This window comes from Pantherophis guttatus, chromosome 2 (genome assembly GCF_059756535.1).
Source record: "Pantherophis guttatus breed Tessera chromosome 2, ASM5975653v1, whole genome shotgun sequence".
NCBI lineage: Eukaryota > Metazoa > Chordata > Lepidosauria > Squamata > Colubridae > Pantherophis > Pantherophis guttatus.
The window spans coordinates 118344352-118354204 of NC_142064.1; the positions used below are offsets into that span (position 1 = coordinate 118344352).

The following is a 9853-nucleotide window of genomic DNA, read 5'->3' on the forward strand; positions in this document are numbered from 1 at the left end:
CTCTGCAAGAGTCTCAATCTAAAACTACAATATGGAAAAAATGCAAATTAAAAAAAACATTTCCATTGCATCCTCTTGAGATAAATCTCACTATCTATATGCTTTTATAAAATACGCATTGAAGTGTTCACATTGCACTATATGCCAAATGCAAATATTCTACAATCTGTCTGCTTAATGCAAGCAGGAATCTTGTTTAATTTCTTCTGCTTTTCCTTATGAGAAGGAGTCTAACAAGCCAGGCAGAGCAATGACCCTCTACGAGACCCTCCCGTACTCATAAGTTTTGTTCTTCCACAACCAATTCTCAAATCTCTCCTACCAGCCACAGAGGTTAGAATGTGTCCTTTCAGATAGATAGATAGATAGATAGATAGATAGATAGATAGATAGATAGATAGATAGATGATAGATAGATAGATAGATAGATAGATAGATAGTTTTTTCCCGAATGCCATCACTCTGCTGAACAATTAATTCCCACAACACTGTCGAACTATTTACTAAGACTGTATTACTATTATTCTTCTCATCCTTCCTATTATCTATCTCCTCCCACTTATGACTATAACCATGTTGCTTGTATTTTTACGATTTATATTGTTCTGTTTGTTTCCTATTATGATTTGATTGCTTATTAGTAACCTTGACTATCACTAAGTGCTGCATCTTATGATTCTTGATGAATGTATTTTTTTCTTTTTTACCCATTTATGTACACTGAGAGCATATGCACCAAAGACATATGTCCAATCACACTTGGCCAATAAAGAATTCTATTCTATTCTATTCTATTCTATTCTATTCTATTCTATTCTATTCTATTCTATTCTATTCTATTCTATTGATAGATAGAACAAACAAACAAACAAACAAGCAAGCAAGCAAACAAACAAACAAAAAACAAACAAACACTGCATATATCTGTGAGAGCCGGTCCAGATTAGTGGTTAAGACACTAAATTACCGTAGAAACCAGGACATGGTGACCCCCAGCTTAGGCACAAAGACAGCTGGGCAATCTTCGGCTAGCCACTCTTTCTCAGTCCTAGGGAGCAAGAAAGGCCAAACCACTTCTGAAATCTTGCAAAGAAAATTGCAGGAGCTTTTTCGTCAGGAGTCAAAATTGATTTGAAGGCACCAAAGTTAGGCAAAGTAATGCCCCCAACCTCCAGGTATTTTGGGCTTCAACTTTCCTTAGCTTTAGATTCGTTGGCCTATGACAAGGGAGTTGTAAGTTTTCACTGTTTATTCCTAAACTAGTGTTTTAAATCCAGGATTTCTCCCAGCCCTCTTATGGGAAATATTTTAGTTCATGTGGAAGGATGTAGGGGGCAAAAAGAATCTAATCCTTAAAAAAAATTACTGCAGAAATTAATTAGAAAAAAGTAGAAGGCAGAGGGGGGAACTGCTAAGAGCATGCAAGTTGTCTTAGAAGCTGTACTTCCTAGCTCTTCTGTTCTCTGGTTAAACTACATCCATGAAAATGAGCTAGATGCTTTGAGTAGAAAAAATAAATTCTGTTTAAATCCTCAAATTTGCCATTCAAATTGTCTAAAAGCAAGAGTTTGAATGGGAAATTGGAGCTCTGCATTCTAAATGTAAACATTTGACAAAATGCAAATACTTTAGGATTGTTGAAATCACTTTAGCCAAGATTGGCAAGCTTTAAATAAGAAACCCCAACCACCTCTCTCACACATATATTTGGCTATCAACAATCAAATGCTCTCCTGTATCACTACCAGAGGTGGGTTTCAACAGGTTCTGACCAGTTCTGGAGAACCAGTAGCAGAAATTTTGAGTAGTTTGGAGAACCGGTAGTAAAAATTTTGACTGGCCCCGCCCCCATCTATTCTCTGCCTCCCAAGTCCGAGCTGATCTGGAGGAAATGGGGACTTTGCAATAACCTTCCCCTGGATTGGTGGAGGGAATGGAGATTTTACTGTATCTTTCCCCTGGAGTGTGGGGTGGGAATGGAGATTTTACAGTATCTTTCCCCTGCCATGTCCACCAAGCCACACCCACCAAGCCATACCACGCCCACCAAGCCACACCCACAGAACCGGTAGTAAAAAAAATTGAAACACACCACTGATCACTACTGGAATAAAATATAATCAGATATCAGATATTTGGCTGCTTTTTTTTTTAAGGTAATTGTTTCTAACATTTTAGACATCAGCATTTACAGAAGAGAATTTGGAGGATAATTTTAGGAACAAATGAGGTGGCCAACCTTGAATGCAAAACAAGTCTTCAGGCCCTGTGGCTTTTATTAATCGCTAACTTGGCAGGGAAACAGCTTTAGATTGAACAATAATGGCATGAGTCTAATGGACTAAAACTGAGCCTGGTGACCAAGGTCCTAGCAGCAAATGCTAGCTCTCAGTGGTGTGATTTACTCTATCTTTCTCCCTCTATCCTCTCTCAGATACCAATGAAATTAACATAAGAACCTTAAGGTTCTGTAAGGCTTTATGCAATCCCTTTCAAAGACCCCTGAACACATTGGCTCAACATTTTCAGCAAACGTACTGTGGTGCCACATGTTGAGGTGGTCCCTAGATTATAAATCCTGGTTTGCATCAAACAGCATGGGTACTTTTGGGGAAAAATAGAGTTTTGTGCTTATTGCATACTGGCCAGGTCTTATCATTAGCAGAAAAAACTTTGTGTGTCATACATACATCTACATTTAATAACTTAGTCCACAACTACTTTGTCTTTTTGTAAAAAACAAAACAAAACACAACTTTATGTGAAAGCCTTGATTGACCAAATCCATGATGGGCTGTTAAGCTCAATATTTATGGCCTCTCTGGTGATGATCGTGGCATAGAGAAGATGGCAATTTGGAATAACTCTAAAGACCATGAGTTAAAGAATGAAGGGAAGAAAAATGTGGGTAAGTGGAAGAGAAAGCAGAAGGAGAGAACATTTGAGTGAAGGTTTAATTGTGAAGACAGAGCTAAAATGTATATCACAAAATGTGAATTATGGTCATCTTGCTTGGTCTGAATCCACATAAAAGTTGGAATCAATAGATGGGTGATAGATGGATATTATACTCCAATGAATAGCAATAATGGAAGAAACAATGCTGAATTGGGAGGAAAAAAACTGCAACATTCTGAATAAATATGACCCAAGAGAAAACATATTTGGCAAATAATGGTTGAGTAGGAATGAAACAAGAGATTATAGAAAAGCAATTGGCTCATTTGGAGATCCAGGAATAAGGAAAATGGTGATTATTTTTGGTAAGAATCTGTCTAGAAAAACATCTATTTGTTTTTCAAATATGTGGTTTAAATATAAGTCTATTTGTATCAACACATGGTAAATGTAAAACTATAATTGGATTCATTATCATGAAAGATGGAAAACATTACTGAAGGATAAAAGAGTGATGAGAAGTTCTCAGTTATAATTTTTTGGTACTGTCAGGACTGCATCTTGGGCAAAAGGGACATGGAATAAAAAATAAAAGAAACTAAAGTGAAGATAAATAATTAAAGGGAGAGAAAGGATGAATCCTGTATGAAAAATGTCAGAAAATAAATTACTCTTCCAGCAGTATGAATGGAAAAGGAATGTAAGAAAGAAGGTAAACACTTCTTTTAACAGAAAGAAAAGTTAGAGTGGGAAGTGTAAAAAGGGATAGTTGGCAAATGATGAAGCAAAAAAGGCTGCAGATGAGTAACAATGTATGTGAGGGATTTTTATTTTATTTTTATTTTATTTCGAATTTATATACCGCACCTTCTCCCGAGGGGCTCAGGGCGGTGTACAGCCAGATAAAAGCATACAATACAAACATTAAAAACAATTAAAAGAATATATATATTAATTTGGCCCCAGTTTAAAATGACAAACCAATTGAAATATTTAAAAATATGTTAAGCCAGCCCGGCTTGCTAAAAAAAGAAAGTTTTAAGGGCACGGCGGAAGGCACTGAGGTCTTGGATTCTCCTTATCTCTGGGGGCAGCTGGTTCCATAGGGTAGGTGCCCCCACAGAGAAGGCCCTCCCCCTGGGGGTCGCCAGCCTACATTGTTTGGCTGATGGCACCCCGAGGAGGCCCTCTCTGTGGGAGCACACGGGTCGGTGGGAGGTCATTGGTAGCAGCAGGCGGTCTCGAAGATAACTAGGTCCTATGCCATGGAGCGCTTTAAAGGTGGTAACCAATACCTTGAAGCGCACCCGGAAGACCACTGGGAGCCAGTGCAGCTCACGCAGGAGTGGTGTTATGTGGGAGCGCCAAGCGGCTCCCGTAATTACCCGCACGGCCGCATTCTGGACCAGTTGGAGCCTCCGGGTGCTCCTCAAGGGGAGCCCCATGTAGAGAGCGTTGCAGTAGTCCAGGCGAGAGGTGACGAGGGCATGAGTGATTGTGCACATGGAATCCCGATCAGGAAAGGGCCGCAACTGGTGAATCAGGCGAACCTGACAAAAGGTCCCCCTGGCTACAGCCATCAGATGTTCCTCCAAGGACAGCTGCGTATCCAGGAGGACTCCCAGATTGCGCGCCCTCTCCGAGGAGGCCAAAGACTGATGATTGATGATGAGAGAGTAAAATATTGCCTTAGTGCAATTATATGGTGAAAGAGCAAGGAACAGTTAGGAAAGATGGAATGGAATGGAATGGAATAATGCGTAGAGAAACTTTTGGACATTAGAAGGATAGCGTACAGTACGTGGTCTGTTGCAGGGAATAAATGTTAAAAGGATAAAAAATGGCTGTGACTAGGTTTGTGCTTCTGTATGCTTTGCTATATGGCAGCAAGAATTACTTCATGAGAAACAGGTTTAGTGTGGTGGGAATGGTATTTGAGATCTCTGTGAGTAAAAGAAGATATAGAGTCAAGAAAAGAAGGGCACTGAATGAATGAAGACTGAATACAAAAGTGAGTAATCATTACAAAAATGGATTGAAGTTGTTTATAGAGAAAATGAATGAAGATTGAACTGTTAAGATGAGAGGGAAGACTGAGAAAACTGTGATTGTATAGATCTGATGATATTCTCAGAAAGTTGAAAATTTTTAAAGTTAATGTATAAATCCAAGTATGAACAGCAAATAAGATTAGGGAGGATTCTAAAGATATGGAGTGATGTGGTGAATGGTGTTGATCTTTAATTCAATTTTAGCTGTTTCTTTTTTTTTAATTGACGTGCCTTGAATTTCTATTAATTTCTTCTTTTTTGCACTCTGCCTAAATGGGTATAGTATGATGTATACGTATGTCAGTATGCTGGTGACATCATTATGTTATTATGTCATCCTCAAGTCTCTGGATGCCAAAAAATAAATCACAACCTCATACTAATTACAAGGCACACCTCGACCACAAAAACATTGTCTATCCTCAATTAGGACAATGGAGGTACACAAAATTTACATAGGGTGAGGCTGCTACATTAAAGATGAAAGCTGAAGATTTATCCATGTTTACATGGAAATGAGCTACATTATAGTTCCAGGAAATAAAGCTATATAAGGAGCAGTATGTGGCATATTCTGGGTAATAGTTTGATAGTACAAGCAGCTGTCCAAGCACTTGTTTGGGGTTGGGCAGATGAGGAGGAGGTGTGATGTGTTTGGATATCCCTGAGCTTTCTGATTTTCCAAGGGCTTCTGGTGCAAAAACAGAGAGTCACAGATATATGCAGTGATAATTGTACTACCTTTTGCATTAACAAGCTGCCAGCCCAAATGGTCTTCAAGTACTGGTGCTGAGAAGCTGAACACTTCTACTCTGATGTGGCAAACAGTAGCCATTGTTGAGCACTTGCCAATGGATCAATCCCTTTAGAGGAAACATCAGATCTTTTCTTGCCAACTCAAAATGCCAGCTGCAAGCACTGAGGTCAAGTATTATTCATGCTGCTGGAGCCTGACTGGCTGGAGTCCATCTGGTGTCTGCTCTTCAAGAGTGTCTCTAACTCCAATGCATCATCATTCTACAACAAAGGTAGGGAACGTTATCTTGCAGATATTGTGAGTCTCTGATTCTCATAGGCTCCAGCCAGCAGGGTGAGTGGGAAAGTTGACAGGAGCAGACCTCTGCAGCAGGTTTAGAGGATATCCATAACCACAGTATAATAATCCCAGCAAGGAGGCATAATGTGGGTCAGGAAAGATGCCACAAATCCAAGTGGTATTTAACACACCACCCAGAGTCTGAGGGAGATGGACTACTAACGAACACATGATAGAAAAGAAGCCTTCATAAAATGAAACTCTTGCCTAAAAGGGATAGAAAAGAAATGCGAACCTGCCCCACCCCCACCTTAAAACAAAATGCAATAATGTCTGCATGACAAAGTTTTGAGAATCATGTTGTTAATAATATTAAGGTCAATAAGAAAAAGAACATTTAAGTAGATCAGAAGCCAGGAAGCCAGCTACAAAAATGATGGGATCATAGAATGAGAAAGAAATCGAAGAAGGACAAGGAGATGGCAGAGATGCTGAATGAAGAATTCACCTCTGCCTTCATTGCAGAAGGTACACAGGGATAGATTCATCCTCCCCACTGTAGTCCAAGAAAAAAAGGAGAGCAGGATCCTAAAAATAACAACTGGCTAAGCAGAGGTCTCTGAGAAAGATTTCAATTACTAGACTATGACCTACATCAAGAGTGTAAAGAGGGCAGGGATAAGCTGTTCTCACAATGGCAGAAACAGCTTTGAGAATTTTACTGTATTAGGAAGACTTTAAGATAAACTAGAAGTGGAAAGTATCAGAGGAACAGAATTGGGGGAGGAATGCTGGGAGCTAATAACACAGGAGGCAGCAAGAGTACCAGGAAGAAAATCCTCTTCACAATATGGCAGTAGAAAGTCCAGTACAGAGTGACATCTCCAACCTCAAGTCACCATTCTTCTCCTCTCTACATTCTCCTATCAGACCTCAAAAGAATAAATGAAAAATATTTATTGGAGAAAATTAGGAAGCCATGCATGTAGGAACTTCTCTATATAGTTTAACTGGTAATCCTTCCATTGATGTATCTGATTCCTGGTTTCTTCCTCCTACCTTTTGGAGTTGTCTATCACGTAGCTACTCATTTTCCTGCATTGAAGTTTTCTGCTTGTTTATAAAACAGTCAATCATTATAAGATCAGTATTTCCAGCGTATGCTGCTGAGCAACATACTTGGTTTCCAATCGTCAGGCGTGATACTGTCTGCAGGTGGGGGATATTGCTCTTTGAAAGCAACCCTTCCCCCAACACTCCCTAATATTCATGACAGTGAAAATGTTCAGCTCTTTGGAGAGGCTTCTGTGGCGATGCCAGCCCAAGCATCCCCAGCTGGCATGCAGCTTATGCCATTGCAAAAGGAAGTGCAAGAGCATATTGCTACTATCAGCTTGCCAATTCCCTTATGTTACAACTCATTCATATCCTCTGTTACAGGGCCCCTCTGGTGGATTCAGCATTTGAAGGCAGGAGATGCTTGCGGCATCAGTCAGCATAGGTCAGAAATGATGGAGGAGACTCAGGATTGCCCCTCTGGGAAGCTCCTGCGGTTCCAGGTCAAGCTTCAAATGAGGTGCTACATATAGTTATGGGCAGGGTCATGACAGACTGTTGCATTACTCTGGGCTGCTAATTTTCTTTTCCTTCTCAGTGTGCTAACTTTTCTTTCCACCTGAAGGCTGCTACTGGGGTACATGGACATATTCACTTCCAAAAATGAGCCACTTTCTGCCCTCTTGCATTCATCTCTGTTCTGTACACTCCAATGCCTCTATAACCATGATCAGCACACCCTATGGATGCCAATATCAGGAAATCAGGTGGGTGAGGGCAAGACCAAGGTCCTTTTATTGGCATTCTCCTTGCCTGAGGCTCCAGAGGGCCAACATGAAGCCACCTGGGTGACAGGGACCTTACTGCTAAATGTGGCTAAGGGCACCTGTGGGGTGCTGTCAATTCTTCCAGCAGAAAGAAGTATCAGTCTTGTTCTTGGAAGCAGCTGCTACCTGCACTGTGCTTCAAACACAACTATAGACTTTGGGGTATGGATGTGTTTGTGTATGCCTGTGGGGTCTGAGCAATCAAAATGTTCTATATGAATCATTCTGCAAGACCAGTAAATTCTCCACCTCCTCTCCCAATGCTTCCTCCATCAGCTGCACCTCCAGAGGACTCCGTCCATCGATTCCCACATCACCAGAGGAACAGACAGCCCAAGTGACATGGTAAAATGGGGTATGTGTGTGTCACTTCCCCTCCACATTCCTCTGCTCAGCATTGGGGAACTAACATGTAGGACGTGCCAAATATTTTGAAGATGCATCCTCTGTTAACTAGATCCTTTAATTCCACCCTTTGCACAACTCCGAGAACTGAATGCTCAATGCTCAGAGAAGCAGGGAAAGAAAGGAACTAAAGCCAAAGGTGCTTTGCTGGGTTCCCTCCCCCACCGCCAGCAAGGGAAGAGAAAACAACTTTGGGGGTTTCTCAGGAGGACTTCAGCATTTTGGTCCTCTATGCAGTAACCATGAAGCACTTCTCTTGCTTCTTGAACTCATTACCTGCTTTTTCATGTGAAAAGGGTCCCCAAGAGCAGAAGAGAGTAGGTATTCTGTCCCTACTTACAGTTGTTTGGGAATAACATTACCAGATTTGACCATAGAGACTGGAAATAGCATTACTGTTATTGTACAACTCAAGGCAGCATAGATTATGTTCCCAGTCCTTATTTTTCCCCCCCACAATAGCAATCCTATGAGGTGAGGGGATTGGACTGAGAGAAAGGGACTGGCCCAAAGTCACCCAGCTGGCTTTTATGCATAGGGGAGATCTAGAATTCACTGTCTCTTGGTTCTTAGTCCTGCACCTTTAACCACTATACCAGAAGGTACTTCGGTTGAGAAATCAGGAGTGCATAAGAAGGAACAGAAGGAAATGAAAATACAGGATGACAGGACATGACGAGAGTGACAGACTTATCACATCAGGGGTGCACTGATGGTTTGGGCGAGGAAAAAGGACTCTTGGCAGGCTTGCACTAAACACTGACATAACAAAGCAATCTTAATCTTTAAATTGGAAAGACAATTATACTGAACACACTGCTAAGCACATATGTTGGGATGTTTACTAATTATTGTATTTTCATCCAGATCTAGAGTTGGAATCGTCACATTTTTCACCCAGCAAGATGGATGCTCAGAGCCCAGGAGCTTTGGTGATGCCCTGCTCTGTTTCATGCTGGAATATCAGTTAGAGTACAAACTAGGGACATGTACAATATCATGTCACCTGGCATTCTCAATAAAATCGCTAATCTACGGTTAGCCTTGGTGATGTAGCTTCTCATTTTACTTTCTTCGCCTTCTCTCAACAATAGAGCAGTAGAGTACAACAGAGCTGACACATCCTGAAGAAGTGGAGGGAAGATTTGGAGTAGCAGAGCAGCAGTTTACTCTATTCCTTCCCATATGTTCCCCCCTCTCTTTCATTCTCTCTCTCTCTCTTTCATTCTCTCTCTCTCTCTTTCATTCTCTCTCTCATTCACTTTTCTTTTCTCTCTCTTGCATTCTCTCTCTCTTTCATTCTCTCCCTCTCTCTCCCTCCCTGCCTCTCTCTCATGACAGATTATTTATTTATTTATTTATTATTATTTATTAATCAAATTTCTATACCGCCCTACTCCCGAAGGACTCAGGGCGGTGAACAGCCAGGATAAAATACAGACAATACAAATATTAAAAAAATCCCTTAAAATTATTAAATATTTCGGCCGAAACACAGATTAAAACAGATTAGGCTAAGAGAGGGCAACTCACCCAAAGTCATCCTGGGAATTTCCACTGAATTTGATCCTGAGTTTTCC

At 40.8% G+C, this 9853-nt stretch overlaps 1 long non-coding RNA gene across 1 annotated transcript; it reads left to right on the forward strand.

Moving 5' to 3' along the window:
* The first annotated feature begins 7436 nt into the window (after positions 1-7436).
* LOC117675366 (uncharacterized) lies at positions 7437-9208 on the forward strand. The gene is made up of 3 exons (XR_004594192.3): positions 7437-7561; positions 8145-8213; positions 9141-9208. It is a non-coding gene; the product is annotated as an uncharacterized LOC117675366 (long non-coding RNA).
* Positions 9209-9853: the final 645 nt, after the last annotated feature.